We start from the raw sequence: 26,125 nt of genomic DNA on the forward strand, positions 1-26,125 counted from the left end.
TCAGGCCACAGTAATAGTTTTGAGAAAGTCCAGGTGCATTCCCATCAGCCATAGCCCACCTTTGTCTAGCTTAGCATATACAACCCTTCCACCTGCCATGGGGTGCTAGAATTCTCCTGTCTTGCTACTGCCCAAAACATGCTTTTGTTCATAAATCAGACCATGGCTGCCCAGCTCTGCCACGTAAGGCCACACACACTCCTATAGGGGATTATGTCACCAGCCAGCACGAGCTTCCAGCAGATGATGGTTCCACATGCAGTATCTGCTTCAACCAGTCCTTCACCAATCCCTAAGGGATTGCTGGAACAGAAGTGTAGTCTGAACTGGCTCCAGCGTCTGTCTCTCAAGGCATCTACAGCCCTGTCCTCATTCCCAGGATGATTAAGACAAGAAGCTGGGCCACTCTCCCTTTCAGCCTCCTGAAATGTTGGGGCAGTTCCTTTTGAAATACACCAAACTTAATCATTCCGTCCTTTCTGGCACAGCCTGATGGCCCTTCAGAAGAAGCTAGGATCTAAGAACAGAGGAGCCTGGCCACACCCATCTGTCACCCCGGGGGCTCTCCCTCCTTCAGGGATGTGGAAGGAGATCTGGTGGTCTGCGTGAGGACTCGTGGTCATTCCTGTTCCTCTCCCACTCACGCCTCAAACAAATACAGACAAAGAAATGTCTTGTTCTAGAAGTGGCAGGATGAGTCTGGGAGCAGTGGTGCATGCCTATAATCCCAGCTACTAGAGAGGCTGAGGCAAAAGAGGCAAATCAAGGTCAGCCTGGTCAATTTAGCAAGATCACATCTTAAAATAAAAAATAAATTGGGGCTGGGCATGGAGGCTCATGGCTGTAATCCTAGCAACTTGGGAGGCTGAGGCAGGAGGATCAACCTCAGTAACTCAGTGAGGTCCCAAGCAATTTAGCAAGACATTGTTTCAAAATAAAAACAAAAACAAGAAAAAGGTCTAGGGATACAGCTTGGTGGTTGAGTGCCCCCGAGCTCAATCCTCAGTATCACACATGTACCCCAAAAGAAGTTTCTAAAACACAGATTTGCCACCCAGTCCATACTATCATAGGAGAAAAAGTTGATCACCTCCAAACTTTGCACTAGGTCAGTTTGTATTGAGAATTAAACATTTGTCTCTTTATTGACAAAGCTTCCTCCCAAAACATGTTAATATATGAGCATCTTTCATATCTTCCAGACAATTTCTTTTTTTTTTAAAGAGAGAGAGAGAGAGAGAATTTTTAATATTTATTTTTTAGTTATTGGCAGACACAACATCATTGTTTGTACGTGGTGCTGAGGATCGAACCCGGGCCGCACGCATGCCAGGCGAGCGCGCTACCGCTTGAGCCACGTCCCCAGCCCCTCTTTTTTTTTTTTTAAATGAAACTTACTCAAGCTGGGTGTGGTGACACACACCTATAATCCCAGCAGCTCCGGAGGCTGAGATGGGAGGATCACGGGTTCAAAGCCAGCCTCAGCAACTCCAGCGAGTCACTAAGCAATTCAGTGAGACCCTGTCTCTAAATACAAAATAGGACTCAACAATGGTTGAGTGCCCCTGAATTCAATCTCCAGTTCCAAATAAATAAATAAAACTTACTTGTTGAAATTTTTCAAAATAAAAAATTGGAGCTGGCACATGCCTATAATCCCAGCAGCTTGGGAGGGTGAGTTAGAAAGACTGTTAGTTGAAAGCCAGCCTCAGAAACTTAGGGAGGCTCTCAGTAACTTAGTGAGACCCTGTCTCAAAATAAAATATAAAAAAGGTCTATGGAGGGCTGGGGTTGTGGCTCAGTGGTAGAGCCACAACCTAGCATGTGTGAGGCACTGGGTTTGATTCTCAGCACTGCATATCAATAAATAAAATAAAGGTCCATTGATAATTAAAAAAATATTTTTAAAAAAGAAAAAAAGCCAGGGGGGGTGGCTGGGGATGTGGCTCAGTGGTTAAGCACCCCTGGGTTCAATTCCCAACACCAAATATAAAAATAAAACAAAAAGTTGGGGATTGGAGCATAGCACTTGTATAGTAAACACTAGGCCTTGGGTTCCAGCCCCAATACCAAAAAAAGAAAAACGAAAAAAAAAAAAAAAGAGAGAGAGAATGGGGATAAAGGATGCTGGAAGGATGGAAGGAAGCACAAGGAATCTGTCTCCCGCATCTAGACAACAACTGCATTGGCAGAATCCCTCTGCCAGAGTTTTGAAACTCTAGATTCTTTTGAAGTCTTCCAACTCCCAGGGGGAAGTTCAGATGGCCAGATGTGGCTAATTTTGGTCAATTTTAGCTCTTAATCCAGAAGCAGTTCCCTGTTCCTCATCCCTGTGATGCTCAGCCATGCAGGTGTTCCTGTGGAGCCAGGGTGGGCAAAAAGGACCCTGTCTGGCAAATTCTGGGGATCTGTGCTCTGATTGCTGCTGCTGATCACAGAAGGGTAGACAAAGAGAGTAGCCACTGCCATTTGCTCACCATTATTGAAGCTACCTACCCCTCTGCTAAAGTGACTTCCAAGGGAATTAAAATGTCAGGGCCTTTTGTCCCCCCTTTATTTTCCTCTTTTTCCCCGTTTGAGACCAGACAGTGAAGACTAGAATGTTCAAAAGCAACTGTGTATGTGGGGTAATTAGATTCATTATGCATGACCAGGGAAAGACACAGGCTCAGAAAAGATCTGAGAAGACCTTAATGTTATATGTCAGCCTGATTGCTGGCCCAGAAACAGCCTATTAGAATAAAAAGAAAACAAAAACCTAAGACAGGAGGATCCCTTGAGCTCAGGAGTTTGGGGTCAACCCAGGCTGACCCCATTTCTTTAAGAATTTTTTTTAACTAAGAAAAAAAATGAAAAAAAAAAAAAAAACAGAAGAAAAGAAAAAAAATGAAATCAGAAAACATCAAACTGTGAGGAAGGAGGGGAGTATTTTTCCAGAATTTCCACATTATTAGGAAAAAAAAAATCTAGTTTTTGACAATAAAATCACAAGGCATACAAAAAAATAGTAGAGTATGGTGAGCCCTAAAGAAAAGGTAAACCAACAGAAACTGGCCCTGAAAGAGACCTGATGGCAGATTTACTAAACAAGGGCTTTATTTATTTATTAAAATTCTTTATTTCTGCATTACTAGGAATTGGACCCAGAGGTGCCATACCACTGAACTATGCCCACAGCCCTTTATTTTAAGATAGGATCTTGCTAAGTTGCCCAGCTGGCCTCGAACTTGCAAACCTTCTGCCTCAGTCTCCCAAGTTCAAAGTTGGGATTATAGGCATGTGCCACCATGCCTGGATATACAACTGTCTTAAATATGCTTAAAGAACTACAGGAGCTGGGTGCAGTGGTGCATGCTTATAATCCTAGTGACTTGGGAGGCTGAGGCAGGAGGATCACAAGTTCAAAGCCAGCCTCAGCAACTTAGCAAGGTACTAAGCAACTTAATGAAAATCTGTCTTAAAATAAAATATAAAAAGAGCTGAGGATGTGGCTCAGTGGTTAATGCCCCTGGGTTCAATCCCTGGTAACAACAACAACAACAAAAAAGAATAAAGGAGGGGCTGGGGTTGTGGCTCAAGCGGTAGCGCGCTCGCCTGGCATGCGTGCCGTCCGGGTTCGATCCTCAGCACCACATACAAACAAAGATGTTGTATCTGCCAAAAACTAAAAAAAATAAATAAATATTAAAAAAAAAATTAAAAAAAAAAGAATAAAGGAGAAGTGAAGTACAGTGGTACAACCTTATAATCCCAGTGACTTGAAAGCTAAGGCAGGAGACCAGCCTCAGTGATTTAGAGGGCCCTAAGCAACTTAGTGAGACCCTGTCACAAGATTAAAAAAAAAGGTTTGGGAATGTGACTCAGTGGTAAAGCGCCCCTGGGAAGAAGGAGGAACTAAAGGAGAAAGTTAAGAAAATTATATACAAACAAAATGGAGATATCAAAAAAGAAAAATCCAAAAAGGAAAACAAAAAAATTCCAGAATTGAAAAGTACACTAACTGAAATGAAAACTGCCAGAAAAGATTTCAAAGAATTCAAAGGAACATTTAAATTAGCAGGGGAAAGAATATATGAATTTGAATAGTTTGAATACAAACTATTGTGTATGAGGAACAGAAAGAAAAACAATTGAAGAAAAGTGAACAGATTCTAAGGAATCTAGGGACACCATCAAACAGATCACCATATATATCTCAGGAATCCCAGAAGTAACAATCCTATAGGTTGTTTTCCCAACATAATAAAAGAAGTCTAGCTTTTCTAGCTCATGTAGCTTCAACCTTTCAAGCAAGACCAGCGCAGCAAGTCCCAGTTCTGAAAAAAACTCTCATATCCTTGGGAAACTGACTTACCATACAAAGCCTCTTTTCTTTATCTCAGAGAGAGAACACCAGCACCCTCCTCAAGCAGCAAGATGGTTCATTTGCTTATTTTGCCATATTGGGGATTGAACACAGGTTTGCTCCATGACTGAACTACACCATCAGCCCTTTTTAAAACTTTGTATTTGAATGAATAGCTATAAATATTTCTTAAATATAGAGAGCATCATTTATTGAGGTATTTACTACTAAAAATATTAATCTGGAATTGGCATATTCTTTGTTATAATAAATAGAAAATATTGAACATTTTATAAGATGACATAAGAGTAATGATAAATATTTCATAATGTAATTTGATAAGACAGATTTGAAGCCAAGGTTGTGGTCTGCACTTGCAGCATCAGCTACTTGGGAAGCTGAGGCAGGAGGATAGCTTGGAGCCCTGTTTAGGAATCTCAAAAAAAAAAAAAAAAGAAAAAGAAAAAGAAATAGGTTTGACTCAATTTTTGAATAACACGTAGATTGTGAGAGAAAATGTTATGTATGAATTTCAGCCAATGTGTCTTGAAAACACTGGTGGTCTCAAAGGATAGGCCAGTTCAAGGGCAAAGGACTTATCATCATTTACCCTCTGCCACTCTTCCGAGGCATGTCTTCCTGCTAAGGACCCATCCTAGATGACTTCTGAGAGCAAGGATAGGATCTACTTCCTAGTGTTTTGTATTAATCATGGTTCTCTAGGGAACAGAACCAACAGATTACATATAATTATAAGATGGGGTGATTTTTTTTTTTTGAGACAGTACCTTGCTATGTTGCCCAGACTGGCCTCAAGTGATCCTCCTATCTCAGACTCCTAAGTAGTTGGCACTATAGGTATGTGCCACCATGCTGTGTCTTAGAGGTGGATTTATTAGATTGCTCACATGATCAGAGGCTGAATAGTCCCATAGTGGTCATCTGTAGGCTGGAAAGCTGGGGAAACCAATCCAAGAAAGTGGAAGCCTCAGAATAAGAGGGACCAATGATGCAGTCCCAGTCCACACCTGGAGTCCTGCAACACTCTGGGGAGCCTCTGGTGCAAGCCCGTGTTCAAAGGCTGAAGAATCTGGAGTCTGATGTCCAAGGTGAGAGCAACAGCAGAAAATGCACTCGTTCCAGAAGGGTTGAAGGGCTGGGGCTGTAGCTCAGTGGCAAAGTGCTTGCCTAGCACATTCGAGGCACTGGTTTTGATCCTCAGCTCCATCCATCTACAACTGAAAAAAAAAAAAAAAAAAGAAGAGTTGAGCATGTGAACTCCAGTATTCCAGTGTCCCCCTTCTGTTTTTTCCTGTCTTCTTTCTGTCCCCCGTCCTATTAGATTTTGCCACCCACATTCAGGGCAGGTCTTTCCAAGTTCACTGACCCATATGCCAATCATTTCTGAAAACACCCTCATAGACACAACACATCTGGAAGTATATTTTACCAATTTTCCAGCCAACCCTCAATTCAGTGAAGTTAACAACTGAAATTTACCATCATATGGCTGAAATTTTCTACCTGTGCTCTTTGCTTTGCTCCTGGAGGATTCCCTCAAGAGCAACGCATTCTCGATAAAAGGGAAGATGGAAAAGGCATATTCCATCCAGATATATGGGAGATATATTCTCCCATATATCTGCCTTAGGAACTTAACACAGCCAAATCTCCCGACTTTAGAAAAGTGCATGTAAGAGGGGAAAACAAGAAGCCCTGTGGAACTCCTGAGTCACCATCACAATGTGAGACCCAAGATGAGTGTCACATGGAGAAGACAGATTATCACCTCAGACGCTGTCCACTGTCTGGGAAGGTCACACCCGTGAGACCCACAGCCGAGGTTTCCACTGACACTCAAGCAAGAGCTTGGAAGCTGTTCCCTCCAGCGGCTCCCCTGTGGCCATCCTCAGCTACCACCTGTGCCACTTGGGTTCCCCTGCCAGCAACAGCTCCTGAGGAAGTGCCAGGTATTCTGGGGGAAACCATCCTCCAGCACCTGGGTCTCCCTGAGGCTGATCTGGGTCATTGGTGGGCCAGCTTCTCTGTCAGGAAGTTCACTCTCCAGTTCATGGTTCAGATGCTGAAACTCCCAAGGCACTCAGAATTTTCCTAGGCCTTCCGCAGCATGCTCACCTATAGCCTGGCTCAGGAAGCTGCAAGGTGGCCATCCCAGAAAAGCCACACCAGGTCCTCATCCTGACCTGAGCAGCCACCAACAGTCCTAGGCTTCCAGAGGCTCTAGGACATGCGTAGGCAGGCTCCAGCAGGTGCATTATTTTATATCAAAAGTGCAAACACCAAAAAGGAAGTCAAAGGAGACTTATTCTTCACTATCTCAGCTACAGATAGGTTTCCTAATATCCCATAAATGTTTGCCTTACGTCAAGAGGAAAATAGAAACCAGGTGTAGTGGCACATAGCTGGAATCCCAGCTTCTCAGGAAGCAAGGCAGGAGAATTCCACGTTCAAGGCCAAGATCCTGTCTGAAATAAAATTCAAAAAGGACTGGCGATGTTGATGAGTGGTAGAGCATTTGCCTAGCATGTGTAAGGCCCTGGGTTCAATCCCCAGTTATATACACATACAAATGCACGCGCGTGTGCACGCACGCACACACACAGAAAAAAGAAAGACATAAGAAATGTGTGTGTGAGGTGGCAATTCCAAGCAGCCGGTAGCAAAAACAAAACAAAAATTTAGACATTTCATTTGCAAGAACCACAGTTAAGCAGGACTCAAGTTCAAAGGCCACTTAGGGTCAGCATCTTGGTGCAGAGTTGCTGTCACTGAGCTAAAAAAGACAAGACTCTGGACAAGAGTCTTTGGTGGCCCAGATGTGAGATGTGCACACACCATGTGCCAACCCTGGGATTGGCCCAGTACCATCTCTGTTATCTGTTAAAAAATGTCCCTGGGTGAAGGAGGTGGAGGGTCCACAGTGAGTGGACTGGGAGGCTGCCAAGTCATCCCAGAAAGCCACCCAAGTCCCTTTTTCCCAGACAGGATGTTGAGATCTGGCAAAGAAAGGAAAGGGAATGGCCCATAGTAGAGAAACAGATTTGGCAGGTTCTATCCTCCTTCTGCCTAGCCCAGCTGAAATCCCTCTGTACAAACCACAAAGATCCGGCAGGATCAACCACAAGACAGAATCAGACAGATGTGGCCTGCCTTGACCCTTGAGTAGCTTCAGACACTCAAGTCACTGAACTGCTTAACATTCTTCAGCCATAGCCTGGGAATCAGATCTACCTTGCTTGATGATCACACAGTTAACCTAGGAGTCCAGAGAAGAGGGCCTGCCCCCACACATATGGCTTTCTCTGATGTGCAACCCTCCCTAGTCTCCCAGACCTCCCTGTCCTGGTCATGTTGGGACAGCCTCTTCCCATATCTGATTGCACCCTGCTCACCATCCAGAGAGCTACCTTTTTTTTTTTTTTTTGTACTAGGGATTGAACTCGGAGGCACTTGACCACTGAGCCACAAAAGAGCCCCCCTTTTTTGGATTTTATTTAGACACAGGGTCTCACTGAGTTGCTTAGCACCTTGCTTTTTGCTGAGGCTGGCTTTGCACTCATGATCCTCCTGCCTCAGCCTCCCGAGCCGCTGGGATTACAGGTGTGCTCCACTGCACCCGGCCTGAGAATTACCTTTTCATTTATTCCACGTGATGGAGTCATGGCACTATCAGGTTAAGATATCTTTGGAAGATTAAAGGGCAACACCAGGACTCCAACCTTATTCTGTCTGTCTATAGAAACCATAACACCAAATCAGACATGGACTCTATAATTATAGATATCTCCTCCATTAGAACAGGAGGTAGGGGAGCTAGGGGAATAGTTCAGAGGTAGAGTGCTTGCCTAGCATAGTGTGAGGCCTTGGGTTTGGTCCCCAGACCTCCCAAAACAAGCAAATGAAAAAAAACACTGGGGAGGAGGATCCAGTTTTTGGTCCTATAACTGTAATTTGTAATGCACATGCTATGAAAAGGTTTGATCTGAGGGTTGAGGGTGTAGCTCAGTGATAAGAATGCTTGCCCAGCTTGTGTGAGCGAGGCCCTGGGTTCAATCCCCATACAAAAAAAAAAAAAAAAAAGTCTGCTCTGGGGCAAGCATTTCCCTGTAGGGGGTGCTATCCACTCAGTAAACCACAACAGGCTTGGGTGTGAGGTATCAGTGGTTTTCATAGCCCATTTGAGTCCCAAATGCTGAGGTGTTATTTGCTGTGTATCTGCTTATTAAAATGTTTGCTTTGCTATAAGCTGTCTTAGATACCTTAAGCAAGTAACAATTTTCTTTAAAATTATGAAAATACATGCCTCCTACAATGCACACACAACTGTTTCATATTTGTTACACCACCAAATTACGTCTACAAAAAACCTACAATGCAAAGGTCAGGGCTTCTGGGAGGTATCTTTTATTTTATTTGTTAAATATTTATTTTTTAGTTATAGGTGGACACAATATCTTTATTTTATATTTATGTGGTGCTGAGGATCGAACCCAGTGCCTCACGCATGCTAGGCAAGCGCTCTACCTCTGAGCCACAACCCCAGCCCTGGGCAGGTATCTTTTAGCCTTACAATTGTCCTTTTGGAGCTGAGTGTAGCTCAGTAGCACAGTGCTTCCCTATCATGCCCCAGATTCCAGGTTCAACACACAGAAGCACCCCCCACCAAGTCTCCTTAATGGTGTAAAGGCAGAGAAGTGAATTCAAAATTAGAAGAGACTCCCTTATTTGTGGAGAACATGTTCCAAGAATTCTAGAAGATGCCTGAAAATGTAGATAGTAATGAGCCCTACATATACTGTGTTTTTTTTTTCCTATACATACATACCTCTATGATGTGTGAATTAATCCAGGTGTAGATGCACATGCCTGTAATCATCCCAGTGTCTTAAGAGGCTGAGGCAAGAGGATCACAAGTTCAAAGCCAGCCTTGGCAACTGAGGCCGTAAGCAATTTAGCAAGACTCTGTCTCAAAATAAAAATGGGGCAAGTGGGGTAGGTTGCTGGGGGTGAGGCTCAGTTGTTTTTGCACCCCTCGTACAAAAAACAAAACAAAACCCATATTGAGCTGTATGTAGGTCAGTGGTAGAGTACTTGCCTAGCATGCTCAAGGTCCTGGGTTAGATCCCCAGCACAGAAAGGAAAAAAAAAATTCCAAATTATATCAGAAGGTAAACTCAGAGAGTTTCTCTTCTTTTTCCATCTTGTATGTTTCAAGGGAGAAGGGATGTCTCCTGAGACCAGTCCAAGGAATTCCCAGAGGAGAAGATGAACTCTTAATTCAGGACCAGGGGGGTTCTTGGCATATGTGACAGAACAGAATTTCAGCATCAGCCAGCCAAAACCTCAGACAGAGGTTTATTTAGGAAGGTAGATACACATTCAAGGGAAAATGTGGGCTATCTCAAGGGTGAGAAGCCCTGACTTGGGCCAGGGGTCCAGTATTTACAGAAGAGCTGCATCAGGGGCTGGACTGGAGGTGAATCCAGGGTGGAGCTGCACAGTTTCATGCCAGTTTTCCCTACACTTGCGTATTTCCTTCATTTTACAAGGGCATGGGCCAAGGTTTACAACTGTGTTTTCTGCATCTCAATGGGTTGTGGGCATTTCCTTTAAGATTCAGTATTTTTGTCTCTTTATCCTAAATCCCTACATCAGAAGCACCAGGAGCTCTCCTAGGCTCACTTTTCAGGACTCCAACCTGTGCCTCTTGGACAGAGTCTTCAGCCATACAGGTGCTTGTCCAGTATCAGGTGGGGCCATCAGGGCCCCTGGAACATGCCTCTCCCTCTTACAGATGGAAATGGGACCTCAAACTTCTAGCCACCAGGGCAGGATCAGAAGCCAGGCTTTGAGCCCCAGTCCATCCAGAAACTTTGAGGCTTCTCAGGAGTGGGGGGTGCTCACCTTCATCCAGCTACTACTTACAAAGCACCAATTCTCCTAACAACATTGTTTGGAATATTCTTCCCCAAGGAAGACATAGAGGCATGAAAGCTTAAAAGACTTGATGGGTCTGACTCAAAAGTCCTTTTTTTTGTTTGTTTGTTTTCCTTTTTTTCGAAGGGGGTGGGCACCAGGGACTGAACTCAGGGGCACTCAACCACTGAGCCACATCCCCAGCCCTATTTTGTATTTTATTTAGAAACAGGGGCTCACTGAGTTGCTTAAACCCTCGCCATTGAGGAGGCTGGCTTTGAACTTGCCTCTTGCCTCAGCCTCTAGAGCAGCTGGGATCACAGGCTTGCACCACTGAACAGGGCCCCCAAGCGTTTTTAATGCACCTAGTTTATATCTCTGAGAAAGTACATGGAACTGGAGAGGGTGTTACGGAACAGACCTGCATTCCTTCTCCATTTTAGCCCTTTAAATTTTAGGCATACGCCTGTTATCCTAGTGACTCAGGAGGCTGAGGCAGGAGAAGCACAAGTTCAAAACCAGCCTGGGCAAAGTAATAAGACCCTGTCTCAAGAAAAAAATAAAATAAAGCTGGGCCGAGCCTGGTGCACATGCCTATAATCCCTGTGGCTCTGGGGGCTGATGCAGGAGAATCCCAAGTTCAAGGCCAAATTCAGCAATTTGGTGAGGTCCTAAGCAATTTAGTGAGATCCTATCTCAAAATAAAAAATAAAAAGGACTGTGGATATGGCTCAGTGATTAATCACAGGGTTCAATCCCCAATCCCCCCTCAAAAAAAAAGTAGTAGAGGCATAAATGGGGTGACGTATCAAGTGCTTGGAATGCTTGGAACAGAACTTAACACAAAGGAACCTAACACACAGGGAGTGTGTTAATAATTATTATCATTATAACTACTGATACCCTACTTAGCAGTGAACCTACATGTCGTCTTGTGCTCTCTTTCACATTTTCTAATCATATCTTTCCTAAAAAATGATAAAGCAGAAAGGATCCTGGATGTGGGGACCTTTGAGGCTTATATAACAGTGACCCACTTTATGCTTTGACTATAGCCGTTGCTGCTCTGCCACTGCAACTTATTTTATTTTTTTTTAAATTGTAGTTGGACACAATACCTTTATTTTATTTATTTTTACTTGGTGCTGAGGATCAAACTCAGGGCCTCACAATGCTAGGCAAGCACTCTACCGCTGAGTAGACTCCACTAGATCGCTGGAGTCAAGGGCCAGTGCATCTATCTTTGATTAGACCTAGAATATTCATTCACTGAATATTTAACAGATAATTCTATGCCAGGCATCATACAGCCCTGCAACTTATTTTTAAAATGGACAAGTTTCTTTCTTTTCCTCTCCCCCTGCTCCTACCTAATCTCTCTCCTCCCTAATCTCAGGAGAAACAGGATTAACTTTCTTCTGTATCCTAGGCAGAGTTACCTGTCCCCAAGTACACACCCACCAAAGGAAGGAAGTCATCCAGACTTTGGGGATGTCACCAGAAGATCTCAGAAATGACTGTCTCCCAAATTCACAAATTCACAAGTGAATTATCACAACTCCATCAGAGACCAGGTAGAATGAAGCCTTTGAATCACCTCTTTAAAAGCCCCCTGTTCCTACTAATGGGCAGAATCACAGCCTCTGGGACAGAGGCAAAGCAATAAATGTTCTTTTTCCTTTTTCTCAAAACCGTATCCTCATTATTGGATTGGCATCAGGGACAAGGACTAAGCTTCTGGCAACACTAGGTCTGAGTTCTTTCTCACCCGTGTTTTACTCTGGTGAAGTCACATAACCTCTATTGGCCTCTGCTTCCACATCTGTAAAATGAAGCTAATGAGTCCCACTTCTCAGGGTTGTGATAAGGATCAGATGAGGCAATGTCTGCAAAAGCTCTAAGTAAACTGGGAAGAGAGGCTTTAAGAAAAAGAATGATGACAGTTATCACGGGAGGAAATTCCAGAGAAGCCACTAGATCACTGGAGTCAAGGGCCAGTGCTTCTGTCTTTGATTAGGCCTAGAATATTCATTCACTGAATGTTCAACAGATAATTCTATGCCAGGCATCACATAGTTACTGCAAAGATGAAGTCCTAACCCTAAAAGTAAAGGTAGTGGAGTATGTTTGTAATGTCTACTTACACTGGTCCCCTTTGGGCTTTGCGCCCAGCCACTTCATTGCAGGTGGACCCTTCTTGCCCTTGCCACGCCCTCAGAATTCCTTCCCTACTCTGTCCACTCCCTCTCCCTGTTGCCTGATTGACCCACCTTCCTGTAACACTTCATTCTCTAATTCATTGATATACATCATAATATCACTTAGTCAGTTATTACCAGGTGTATTCTGGAAACAAAACAGACCCAAATCCCTGCCTTCCTGGGTCTTACAGTCTTGTAAAAATATAGGCTTCAGCTGGGAGCAGAGACACATGCCCGAAATCCCAGAGACTATGAGGCTGAGGCAGGAGGATTACAAATTCAAGGCTGGCCTCAACAACTTAGTGACACCCTGTCTCAAAATAAAAAAATAAATAAATAAAAAGAGCTGGGGAAGTGAGTCAGTGGTAGAGTGTCCCTGGGTTCAATCTTGGCCTTTATAAAAGTTTGAGTTGGCTCTGCACCCTTTCAGCCCCTTCCCTGTTTTGTCAGGAAGGAAGGTTCCCTTGGGCTCCTGGTGGGTCACCTCCCAACACACTAAGTGCCTTTGGTTGATTTTTCAGTCTGAAAACTCCTCTTCTAAGTTAGAGGCAACAGAAAGTCTTCCCCACTGGAAAATGTAGGGGAGAAAAGGTGGTGTCTTTTCTGTACCCACCTCAAGGTTCATGCTGAGGCCCCCTAAACAGAAGGCAAAGAGAGAATTTGAAATGAAGACCCTATGCCTTCTTATGCTAAGTTTCTAGTGAAGGAGAAAAGTTCTGCAAGTAGCCAGTATATTTCTGAAGAAGAATGCTAAGGAGGAAGGACTGGTCAGTTGTGGAGAAATGTGATTTGAAGGAAGGAGTCAGTTGTGGAGAAATGTGATTGGAAGATAATAGGGTGTGATCTAATGGCAATAAGCTGGGGTCCAGGATTTGTTCAGGTTCTTCTCTGGGTTCCTGTCTCTTCAGAGATACAGGCATTCCTATTTTCCAGGTGTAGGGAGGCCCCTCTGCAATGGGGGTCTTATGATCACAGGAGAAGAGACATCTCTGGAGAAGGGTCCATGGGGTTCCCAGAGGAGAGGGGGAGTTTAATTCAGGACCAGCTGGGTTCTTGGCATATGTGACAGAAAAGAATTTCAGCATGAGCTAGAGAAAGGCATAGACAGAGGTGAGGTTCATTTAGGAAGGTAGATACACATTCAAGGGAGAACGCTGGCTGACTTGGGCTTGGGGTCTAATATTTATAGAAATGCTATTTCAGGGGCTGGACTGGAGGTGGATCCAGGGTGGAGCTGCACAATTTCCCGATGTTTTCCTGCGCTTGAGTATTTCCCTCCTTTTACAAGGGCACAGGCCAAAAAGGGTGCTCAAGATTTACAACTGTGTTTTCTTCATCTCAGTGGCTCGTGGGCATTTCCTTTAAGAGTCAGTATTTCTCTCTCTTGATCCTAAATTCCTATCTCATTATGACCTACTTACAAGGAAAGTTGGAAAATTCTTTGGTGGCTTCTTCGGGGAAAAAGATGGGAGAAAGTCAGAGAAGCCTTCCTGCCTGTGTCCTTTTCTCAAATGCCAAGGAGCCATATTTTGTAACAGTGTGTTCTAAACCCCTGCTGGGAGTCTACAGCCATTCCACCCTAAATGCATCTGATCTCATCTAAAACCCTGCTGGGGAACCTGTCCTCAGCAGCCCAGGTCAGGGCCCCTCATCCCCATGACAGACTTTTTACACTCACCTGAGGTCTCCCAAAGGTCATTTTCCTGTTTCCCCAGCATCTACCCAGCAGACACTCAGCCATGGCGTGTGTGTGCTTGCGTTCTGAGAAAAGCTGGTAAGGAACAGAAACGGTTTTGTGGTTTGCCAGAGTAGGGAAGCAGGTAGCATATTTCCGTTAGGGAGATACCAGAAAGGGTGTCCTGGAGGATGTACATGTGCCCTGCTCCTGGATGAATGAGTCAGCTGTGACCACAGGAAGGAGACTTACCTGCTGGGCTGCTATAGTTTGGGTATGGGATGTCCTCCAAAGGGCTCTGTATTGAATGCTTGGTCCTCAGCCTGTGGAGCTATTGGGAGGTGGTGAAGCATTTAGAAGACTGAACCTAGTAGGAAGAAGTTAGGTGATTGAGGACATGGTCTAGAAGGGGAACCCTGATCCCTCATCTCTCTGTCTCTCTTTGCTTCCCAGATGTCATGAGGTGAAGATTCCTCCTCTACCACATAATTCCACCATGATGTACTGCCTCTAGCAATAGGACCAAACAATCATGGACTGAAACCTCTGAAACCATGAGCCCAAATAAACCTTTCCTCCTTTTAAGTTGATTATCTCAGGTATTTTTGTCACAGCAACAGAAAGCTGGCTAACACATGGGCAGAGGGAGCAGAGAGGCTGGCTATTGCAGAGACAGAAAGGCCAGACCCATGAGACTTGCTAAGAAGCCATTCAGTGGCCCCTGGGCTTGGAGAAAAGGTGACAAAAGGAAAGGAATGGGAAGAGAAGTGGCAGAGAGGAGGTGTGACCTGAGCAGGAAAAGCCTTGAATGTCAATCAAGGTGGGGACTCTGACCCCAGCCAGTCAGGTGTCAGAAGCTCTTACTCAGCAAGGACAGGTTTTGGTAGATGCATGAGGCCTGGTAGACAGAGAAATGATGGGTAGATTAAGTGGTAGATTAGGCTTGGAGCAGCCATAGCTTCAGATCTTTTTTGTTTGTTTGTTTGTTTTTGTTTTGTTTTGTTTTGATTGGTGCTAGGAATTGATCCCAGGGATGCTTTTATCACTGAACCACATCTCTAGTCCGTTTTTTGGGGGGAGGGGGGTTTACCCAGGTTGCTTTACCACTGAACTATATCCCCAGACCATTTTATTTTTCACTTTAAGACAGGATCTCACTAAGTTGCTTAAGTCCTCATTAAATTGCTGAGGCTGGCCTTGAATTTGCCACCCTCCCACCTCAGCTTCCTGAGTCACTGGGATTACAGGCATGTACCACCATACTTGGCTTCATGATGTTTTATAGAAAAGCCCAAAATTCAGTCTTTATAATTATATTTCCTTAGTAAAAACACCTCCATCAAATAAATACGTATTCTAGTCTTCAGTTTGCACCTGCTGAAGGCCAAATCAGAGATGTGCATTAGGTTGATGATAACGCTGGTGACTAGTGAGGAAAATGGCCTGGGAAGGGCCAGAGCAGGAGCAGCCAGACCCCAGGGAGGGGGCTGCAGTTTCACAGGTGAGTCTGAGGATGGGTGGGAATGAAAAGGAGGGGAGAGCAGGGAGGAGTAAGATTGCCAGACAAAACAGGCAACGTCCAGTTAAATTGGAATTTCAGGTAAACAACAAATTTTTTCAGCATTAAAAATTACTTAAGGGGCTGGGGATGTGGCTCAAGCGGTAGCGCGCTGGCCTGGCATGCGTGCGGCCCGGGTTCGATCCTCAGCACCACATACAAAACAAAGATGTTGTGTCCGCCGATAACTAAAAAATAAACATTAAAAAAAAATTACTTAAACACTATTACACAGTATTTAAGCAGTATTAAAAAATAATCATGTGTTGGAATTGTGGCTCAGTGGTAAAGCACTTGCCTAGCATGCGTGAGGCACTGGGTTTGATCCCCAGTACCCCATAAAAATAAACAAATAAAATAAAGGTATTGTGTCCATCTATAATTTAAAAATATTTAAAAAAACAATCAGAGGCTGAACATGGTGCCACACACCTGTAATCCCAGCAACTCAGGAAGCTGAAGCAGGAGGATCACGAGTTGGAAGCCACCCTGGGCAACTGAGTGAGACCCTGACTCAAAATAAGAAAAATCAGCCGGACGCAGTGGCACATGCCTGTAACTCCAGCGTCTTGGGAGGCTGAGGCAAGATGATAACATGTTCAAAGCCAGTCTCAGCAAAAGTGAGGTGCTAAGCAACTCAGTGAGACCCTGTCTCTAAATAAAACATAAAAAAGGGCTGGGGAATGTGGCTCAGTGGTTAAGCACCCTGGGTTCAATCCCTGGTACCCGCCCCCCCAGGGAAAAAAAAAAGAAAAGAAAGGAAAAAAATAATTGGAGGCTGAATGAGGTTCCCAATACCTGTAATGCTAATGAGTTGAGAAGCTGGAGGATCTCAAATTCAAGGCCAGGCTGAGCAATTTAGCTGAGAGCCTGCCTCAAAAAATAAAGGGCTGGGGGTATATCTCAGTGGTAGAGCACCCCTGGGTTCAATCTCTGGTATGAGCCAGGGAGGGGGATTGTTTATTTGAAAACGCAATTTGTATTTGTCTGGTATTTGCATTTGTTAAATCTGGCCACCCCAATGGAGAAATGATGTGGCCATGAAATTGAGAGCACTTGACACAGAACTGAAAAGGTGGGCAGTGGGGGTTCATAAACCTCGGAGTGGGATGGAGGGCAGAGCAGGGCAGGGCAGGGCAGCAACGCCTCTCCAGGGTAGCTGTCAGGTCAGCTTGGCTCTCTATAAAGCCTGACCCAGACAGGTGCAGCCATCCAGGACAAAAGATCCAGGTGAATCATATAGGTCTCCACCCTGATTCCAACCCCTGGTTCATTCTCTGCAGGGTGACCCTCAGGCTGGACTCAAGGACAAGCAGGAGACCCGGGGAACCTGGACAGGAGCAAGTTCCTGTCCTTTTTTGGGGCTTCTTCTCCTAGCACAGCCAAGCTTCACGACCCCACATTTCCTCCGTCCTCTGCCTCTGTAGAGTGCTGCTCTGCCACTGCAACTTAGTTTTAAAATGTACAAGTTTCTTTCTCTTCCTCTCCCCCTGCTCCTACCTAATCTCTCCCCTCCCTAATCTCAGGGGAAACAGGATTACCTTTCTTCCTCATCCTAGGCAGAGTTATCTGTCCCTGAGTACACACCCACCAAAGGAAGGAAGTCATCCAGACTTTGGGGATGACTCCAGAAGATCTCAGAAATGACTGTCCCAAATTCACAAGTGAATTACAACTCCCACAGAGAACAGGTGGAATGTAGCCTTTAAGTCACCTCTTTAAAATCCCCCTATTCCTGCTAATGGGCAGAACCACAGCTTCTGGGACACAGGTGACCCCTGTGTTTCTCCTTTGCTAGCAAAGAAATAAACCTTCTTTTTCCTTTTTCTCAAAACCATGCGCTTATCATTGGGTTGGCTTTGGGAACAAGGATGGCAACACCTCTATAACAACCAAGATGGTGCAGCAGCATGTGGTGGAGACCGATCTGAGGTCCCAGCTGGAATCGCCCACCAGGAGGGAGCTGAGGATGCAGGATGGATAGGGTGAGCCGATGGACACCTGTTGGAGTTCACACCTATTTCCTCCTTTTCTGCCTGCTACTTCCTAGGGTGTTGCTGGCTCCTCATTCTCCTTTACCTGTTTCATATCTGGCAAACCTTCCAGCCCTGACCTTTTGTTTTACCCCGTTTTAACTCCCAAGATACACTGACCTGCTGTATTCACCCTCTCATGCCTGCCCCCTCCATCTCTCTCCCCTCTCCTTTCTCCCAGTTACCTTTCCGCCCCCACCCCAATACCTGGTTTTCCTCAGCTACTCTTTTCTTCCTCTCTCTTCATTTCTGTCTTATTCACAAACTGGCTCAAAAATTTCTCCTGAATTCCCCAAGAAATGCATAAAAATGCTCACCCCAACATCACAAAGTAAAAACAACCATAGCAGAATCTGCACTAGGTAAAAATGTCCAATTGCCTTAAAAGTGCCAGAAAAGCCAAATCCTCTTGACAAAATTTGGGTCTGCAAAACGTGATCTAGGAGATTGGGCTTGGTAAAAATCATGGCTGCAGAGGAAATGAAAACTGGGCTGGGGCCATAGCTCAGTGGCAGAGCGCTTGCCTAGCACACATGAGGCACTGGGTTTGATCCTCAACACCACATAAAAATAAATGAAATAAAGGTATTATGTCCACCTACAAAAATATTTTTTAAAAAGGAAATGAGTGGTAGTGCGCTCGCCTAGCATGCATGAGGCACTGGGTTCGATTCTCAGCACCACATACAAATAAAATAAAGATATTGTGTCCACCTAAAGCTAAAAAAAAATTTTAAAAAAAGGAAATGAAAACTGATTAATAAAGAAATCCATTGGGAGGGGCAAGGAGGGAGGATGGGAATGGGAAAGATAGTAGAATGAATCGGACATAACTTTCCTATGTTCATATATGAACACATGACCGGTGTAACTGCACATCGTGTACAACCACAAGAATGAGAAGTTATACTTCATGTATATATGATATGTCAAAATATATTCTACTGTCAGGTATAACTAAAAGGAATAAATAAAAAAAAAAGAAAGAAAAAGAAAAAGAAAAAAGCTGCATATGACTGTAATCCCAGCAGTTTGGGGGACTGAGACAGAAGGATTGTGAGTTCAAAGCCAGCCTCAGCAACTATGAGGTGTTTAGCAGCTCAGTGAGACCCTGTCTCTAATAAAATACAAAATAATGGCTCTGTGGACCAGTGCCCCTGAGTTTAATCCCCGGTACTCAACAGCAACAAAAAAATCCATTTTGTTTAGGGCTGGGGGTGTGGCTCAGTGGTGGAGGGCTTGCTCAACATGCAAAGGCCCTGGGTTCCACCCCCAGCACACCTAAATAAATTAAATAAATAAATATTAGATTGAATAAAATTAAAGTTGAAAAGTGATATCTAGGGCTGGGGATGTGGCTCAAGCAGTAGCGCGCTCGCCTGGCATGAGTGCGGCCTGGGTTCGATACTCAGCACCACATACAAACAAAGATGTTGTGTCCGCAGAAAACTAAAAAATAAATATTAAAAATTCTCCCTCTCTCTCTCTCTCACTCTCTCTTTAAAAAAAAAGAAAAGAAAAGTGATATCTAGGGGAATAAGTTTGGCAAAATAAAGTTTAAACACAAAAATATACAAAAATAAATGATTTGACAATGCTGTATTTAAATTTTATGAAGAAATTAATTTGCCTTTATGCAACTTATTTCAAAAATGCTTTATTGACAAAAAAAATCAATATTGGCAAAAGTTCTAATTAAAATATTTTATTCAAGCCGGGTGTGATAGCAGACAATTGTAAATCCAGCAACTTGGGAGGCTGAGGCAGAAGGATTGCAAGTTTGAGGCCAGTCTGGGCAATTTAGCAAACTCTGTCTCAAAATGAAATGTAAAAAAGGGGATGGTGGATGTACCTCAGGGATAAAGAGCCCCTGGGTTCAATCCCCAGCACAAAAAAAGAAAAAGACAAATGAAGGGGCTGGAGTTGTAGCTCAGTGGCAGAGTGCTCACCTCGAATGTGGCGGGTACTGGGTTCGATCCTTAGCACCACATAAAAAAATAAAATAAAGGCATTGTGTCCATCTACAACTCAAAAAATAATTAAAAAAAAAAAAAGACAAATGAAGTCAAAGTGCCAACCTAGAGAGGAATTATTATGCTAAGGTCCATGGGAAGACAGAATTCCAAAGAGATGACCCTGGAAGCTTTTGCAACTATAAAGAAGTGATGAACAGGCCAGGATCACTTTTGGTGGCTTTATATGACTAGAGACAAAAATTAAGAGTCCAGGTCTGCAGAGAGTTGGGGACTGAGAAGCCAACTCCCACATTAGACTCAGCTCCCAAAAGACTGTGCCCCAGGAATGAAAGTGAACTGAAAATAAACTAGTCCTTACCTGAGCTGTAGTCAAGGCTTTGAGTCATCCAGGTGCTCCAGAAAACATCATGCCCTAAGTATGAACCAAGATGATCTCAGTTTGTTAATCCCTCCAGGCGCCTGGAAAGTGAAATAAAAAAAATTTCTCTTCAGTGAGCAACAAAATCACCCTGTTTCAAATTATTTCTACAAATAATATCACAAACACAATATTTAACACACAAAAATAAGCAGACACATGAGGTAGTCAGATTCCTTCAGTTAAAACCACCAGAAATAACAGTCAGCCATAATAGAGCCAGAGGAACTCCGGGTATAAGAAAAATCATACTTACAGTGTTCAAGAAACCAGGGCTAGTGCCAGCATGCCTGTAATCCAGTGGCTCAGGAGGCTGAGGCAGGAGGATCATGAGTTCAAAGCCAGCTTCACCAACTTAGTGAGGCCCTAAGCAACTCAGTTAGACCCTGTCTCAAAATAAAATAATAAGATGGGGATGTGGCTCAGTGGTTAAGCATCCCTGGATTCAATGTCAAAATTGAAAGTTTCAACAGGGAACTGGAGACTCCATAAAATTATATAGCATGTGTGAAAAGGGAATAAATAGGAAGTCCATAAAAATTCTAACTAAAGCCGTGCATGGGCATGCACTCCTAGAATCCCAGCTATTCAGAAAGTAGAGGCAGGAGGATAACAAATTCAGGCCAGCCTGAAGAATTTCATGGACCCTGTGTCAGAATTTAAAAAAAAAAGAAAGAAAGAAAGAAAGAAAAGGTGGGGTGTGCTGGGGATGTAGCTCAGAGGTAGAGCACTTCTGGGTTCACTCCTCAGTACAACAATCAATCAAACAAGCTAGAATCATAAACCCAGTGGATTCATTTAATAGATTTTGTTGTTGTTGAGGTACTGGGGGTAGAACCCAGGGATGCTCTACCACTGAGCTACATCCTGAGCCCTTTTTATTTTTTTATTTTGATACAGAGACTTGCTTCATTTCCCAGGCTGGCCTCCAACTTGCGATCTTCATGCCTTGGCATCCTGAGTTGATGGGATCACAGGTGTGTGCCACCCCAGCTGGCAGATTTAACAACATGGCTAAAGAATGAATTGGGGAAGTGGAAGGTGGGTCAGAAGAAATGATCCAGAAAGAAGTATGGAAAGACAAAAGGATGGGGTCTGCAAAAGAAAAGTTTACAGATCTAGAAGCCACAATCAGAAGAGTTTACATATGTTTGTTTTTTCTTTAAATATTTATTTTTAGGTGTAGATGGACATAACACAATGCCTTTATTTTTATGTGATGCTGAGGATCAAACCCGGGTCCCGCTACTTGGTAGGCAAGTGCTCTACCGCTGAGCCACAATCCCAGCCCCAAGTTTATGTATGTTTAAATTGCAGTTCCAGGGCTGGGGATGTGGTTCAAGCGGTAGCGCGCTCGCCTGGCATGTGTGCGGCCCGGGTTCGATCCTCAGCACCACATACCAACAAAAGATGTTGTGTCCGCAGAAAACTAAAAAATAAACATTAAAAAAAAAAATTGCAGTTCCAGAAGAAGAGGAAAGAGATGAGAACAAAGGCAATAGTCTAAAAGAAAATGGTTGAGAATTTTCCAGAATGGTTGGAAGATATTGATCTTACAGATTTGAGAACTCAAATTTCTCCAAATAAAAGAAAAGAAATACACCATCATGGTGAAAATGTAGAAAATCAAAGACAAAAAGAACAATCTTACCAAAGCAGACAGAGGAAAACAATGGATTGTAAAGCTGGTTATTTACTTCTTATCTCTCAGCCCAGGCTCCTGCAATCTGCTCAGTGCTGCAGGGGCTAGGGTCTGCAGACCACCTTTCCCAGAACCCCTTGCCAGCTGACTTCCTGTTAGGTTCTGCTCACTGGAGGCATGAAAGGGAGATCAACTGGCAGGAGAAAGGGATTCCTTCCTGTCTCTACATCCTGTTGGCTTCACTTCAAGAGTCTCCAGCTTCTTTCAGTCCTCCCAGCACCAGCCTGACAAGGTTTTCCACGCTGGTAGGGACTCGCTTATGGTCCAGCCCCAGCTGGGGTCCTCCTCCAAGATCTTAGGTCCTGTTAGCCTTAGTTCTTCCCTTTCATCCTCCCAAGCCTAGGGGTGGCAGCTGCTTCCTGTAATTACTAATATATGGGTAACTTCAGCACCCTCTCTGTATTTTTCAGCCTTCTAGCATCCGGGTAAACAACCCACCATGTGGATATCCCTTTTGTTTGAAAAAACTAAAAATGGTTCATAAGTTCCCGAGTTCTGTAAAAAATGATACAGAACTCTTCAAAGGACCGTAGTGTGGTAGGTCGTATTATTGTTCTCAATTATTTGGTGTCAATGCCTATGGGACATAGATCTGCAAAACCTGATCCCACTCTGCTGACATCAGGCTTGGCTAATGACATGTGAGGGTAAGTGATGTCTGCTGCCAAAAGCTTTAAGAATCGTCACAGCTCCTTTTTCCCTTCTGCCCGGAGACTGTCCCAGGTAGGAGCCGCAGCCACCGGCACAAGACATGAAAAGTGGGCCTGAGACAAACAGTTGTTCCAAACCAAGGAAATTTAGGATGTTACATGAGCAACACGAAACCTGACAGATTCACAGAATTGGAGTATACCTGATTCCTCAACAGCAAAAACAAAAGCCAGCAGACAGGTGGACCATAGCTTAAATGTACTAGAGGCAATTACTGTCCAAGAAAAAAAAAAAAAGCCAGGTGCAGTGGCGCACTCCTGTAATCTCAACTACTTGGGAGATTGAGGCAGGAGGATTGCAAGTTTGAACCCAGCCTGGACAACTCAGCAAGACCCTGTCTCAAAATAAAAACAAAAAGGGCTGGGGATAGAGCTCCATGGTAGAGTGCACCTGGGTTAAATCTCCAGTACTGTGATAAATAAATAAAGTTAAAAGACAGATAAAACAAGGAATGGCAAAAGTTAAAAGGATGTGAAATAGATCCAGGTGTGGTGGCCCATGCCTGTAATCCCAGCAGCTTGGGAGGGTGAGGCAGGAGAATTGTAGGTTTTGCTTTGTTTTTTGTGGTGCTGGGACTCGAATCCTGGGCCTACACACATGTTAGGCAAGCACTCTGCCATTGATCTACATTCCCAGCCCAGGAGGATTTGTAAGCTTGAGGTCAGCCTCAGTAACTTGGCAAGACTAAGTAACTTAGCGAGACCCTGTCTCAAACTCAAAAATAAAACAGGCTGTGGATGTACTTCAGTGGTTAAGCACCCCAGGTTCAATCCTCAGTACCAAAAAAAAGAAAGAAAGAAAGAAAAAAGAAGGAAAGAAAGAAAAAAAGATGTGAAATAATGTACCACATAGACATTAACCGTTAGACAAATGAATATTTTTATAGCTAATTATCAAAAAGAAAGAACTTTAATATGTTAAATACACACACACACACACACACACACGAGACAAAGCAGGTCATAATAATAGATGTTCTAGTTGTTAAGATATAGCATTTCTTAAGATGTAGCATTTCTAAATTTGTAGTCACCTATTAACATGGTCTTAAAACATAAATAAGGGGGGCTGGGGATGTGGCTCAAGCGGTAGTGCGCTCGCCTGGCATGCATGCGGCCCAGGTTCGATCCTCAGCACCACATACAAACAAAGATGTTGTGTCCGCCGAAAACTAAGAAATAAATATTAAAATTCTCTCTCTCTCTCTTAAAAAAAAAAACATAAATAAGGGAAATTTTCTGTATGCCCCCATGTTAAAATACTCAGAAAGCAAGCCAGTTGAAGGTCTTAAAAAGAAAAGAAACATGATTGGATTCAAGATTGGATTTAGAGACACCTTGGCTTCCCTGTAGAAAACGGACTAAAGAGTGGAGGGTAATAAGCAAGGGGGCAAGTTAACTGGTCCTTTTTTTTTTTTTTTTGAGTCTAGGGATTGACCCCAGGAGTTGTATCACTAAACCACATCCTCAACCCTTTTTTTTTTTTTTTAATTTTGAAACAGGATCTCCCTAAGTTGCTGAGGCTGGCCTCAAGTGTCAGATCCTCCTGCCTCAGCCTCCAGAGTCGCTGAGAATCATTACTGGCATGTGCCGTTGCACTGGGCAAGTAAGCTGGATGTTTGGAGGGTAGTGGAATATACTGGGGCTGCAGAGGTGTAAAGAAGTTGGTGGATGTAAGACATGGTTGGACATGGATCTACAGAACTTGCTAATGGATTAGATGGGAAGGGTATCAGATAAAGTAAAGAAAGAAAATGATACTGCCTCCTGTGTGTGGGTGTCGTGGACAGTGACAGCATGTCATCAACAAGGGCGTTCAGGTTTGACGAGGGATGGTGAGCATTCTGTTTAAGACTTATTAAGTTAAGAACCTTAGTGAACAACCAAGTGGGGATGGCCAACGGGTTGCCTTTGTTGACTAAGAAAGTGAACTCCCTTCCCCAGGGGACAGATACAGTGAAATTCAGTATTGAGTTTTAGTCTGTTCTGCTGAACAGCCTTGGACAGGGAACAAATGGGCTTCCCTGTAGCTTCCATTGCCCTGGATGTGTTCTCATGTGGCTCACAGGTTGGCTCCCATCTGTCTAGACACCTGGAGGCAGGAGTCATGTCCCTCACCTCCACCCCCACACGGCCTCTTCCGCTGCCTGCGTGGCTCTAGCTCCCTTTCTCTTTTCTCAGGGGACACTTTCTAGTCCCCTCACTGTCCTGGCCTATTTTAATTTCAGAGCCTCTTCTAGCTTGAAGACTTGAATTATCAGAAGTGTCAGCCAGAAAACAGATTTTAAACAAACCACCATTTACGATCTACACACATCTCAGTCTTTCTCTCACCTCCCTACCATTTGTGGCTGGAACAGTATCATTGCCATCACCTGTAACCACCATCCCGTCTCATCCCAGGCCATCAAGAACCTGTTGGGTTCTGGCACTGTTGGTCTTCCCCTCCCCCCCCCCACACTGTGTTGGTCTACACACACACACACACACACAGAGTTTCATGGATTCCTCATAACCCTGTGAGTTAGAACTTGTGTTAATCAGCTTTTTTGCTGCTCAACTAAAAGATCTGATCAGAACAGTTGCAGAGAGGGAAAAGTTTACTTGGGGGCTCATGGTTTCAGAGGTCTCACTCCATAGATAGTTGGCTCTGTTCCTCAGGGCTCCAGGTGAGGCAGAACATCATGGTGGATGTGTGGCAGGGGGAAGCGGCTCACATGATGATCAGGAAGCAAAGGGAGACCCCACTCTCCAGATACAAAATATATACCCCAAAGCCACGCCCCCAATGCCCACCTCCTCTAGCCACACCCTACCCACCTTCAGTTACCACTCAGTTAATCCCTATCAGGGGATTCATTCACTGATTGGGTTAAGACTCTCAACCCAGTTATTTCTCTTCTGAAACCTCCTTGCATTGTCTCACATGAGAGCTTCTGGGAAACACTTCACATCCAAACCATAAGAGAACTCATCACCTCATTTTAGAGGTGAGTAAACTGAGGCCAAGGATCACATGCTATATATAAATTCCACAGCTGGGATCTGAACGCAGAACAAACTAATTTAAGAGTCCCCATCCCACTCAATATTCTTACCCCATAACTTTGGTTCCAATACATACCTATATTTTCTTTCAGGACTCAAAGTGGAAACCAGGGACTGAAATTCTCCTCAGATTCAGGGAACTCTAACTAAACTGTCCAGCTATGACTGACTTCAGGAAGGACAAGGGCAAGGAACTGGGAAAGAACAGAGAGCAACTTGGAAAAGACTGATATATTAGTCAACTTTTCATTACTATGACAAAATACCTGAGGTAGGTTACTTCAAAGAGGTTTATTTAACTCACAGTTTTTGGCATTTCTGGAAGTCCAAACAACATTGTGCAAATTCTTATAGGAACTCCCCTGCTTGGTTACTTCAGGGAGAGCCTGTTTCTGTATTTATGGTCTCTTTACTTATAAAGCCACCAGAAGCAGGGCAATGTGGCACATACAATAATTCCAGTCACTCACTTGTAAACCCAGTGAAGCTGAGGCAAGAGGAAGGCAAGTTTGAGGCTAGCTT

General features: G+C 44.0%; 1 long non-coding RNA gene across 3 annotated transcripts in view; it reads right to left on the minus strand.

Moving 5' to 3' along the window:
• Positions 1 to 3,861: 3,861 nt before the first annotated feature.
• The window catches only part of LOC124109143 (uncharacterized), a 35,030-nt gene continuing 12,766 nt past the window's right edge, over positions 3,862 to 26,125 (minus strand). For 2 of the 3 annotated variants that reach the window (XR_009228907.1, XR_009228906.1), the window contains 5 exons: positions 20,400 to 20,529; positions 20,084 to 20,184; positions 14,411 to 14,525; positions 14,162 to 14,254; positions 3,862 to 5,583 (listed from right to left, as the gene is read on the minus strand). This is a non-coding gene — a long non-coding RNA (uncharacterized LOC124109143). The remainder of the gene's footprint in view (positions 5,584 to 14,161; positions 14,255 to 14,410; positions 14,526 to 20,083; positions 20,185 to 20,399; positions 20,530 to 26,125) is intronic. The other variant, XR_006856878.2, reaches the window with a different exon arrangement.

Source organism: Marmota monax, unplaced genomic scaffold (genome assembly GCF_021218885.2).
Source record: "Marmota monax isolate L192 unplaced genomic scaffold, Marmota_monax_Labrador192_F-V1.1 WCK01_AAM20220418_F8-fsc00199, whole genome shotgun sequence".
Classification (NCBI taxonomy): Eukaryota; Metazoa; Chordata; class Mammalia; order Rodentia; family Sciuridae; genus Marmota; species Marmota monax.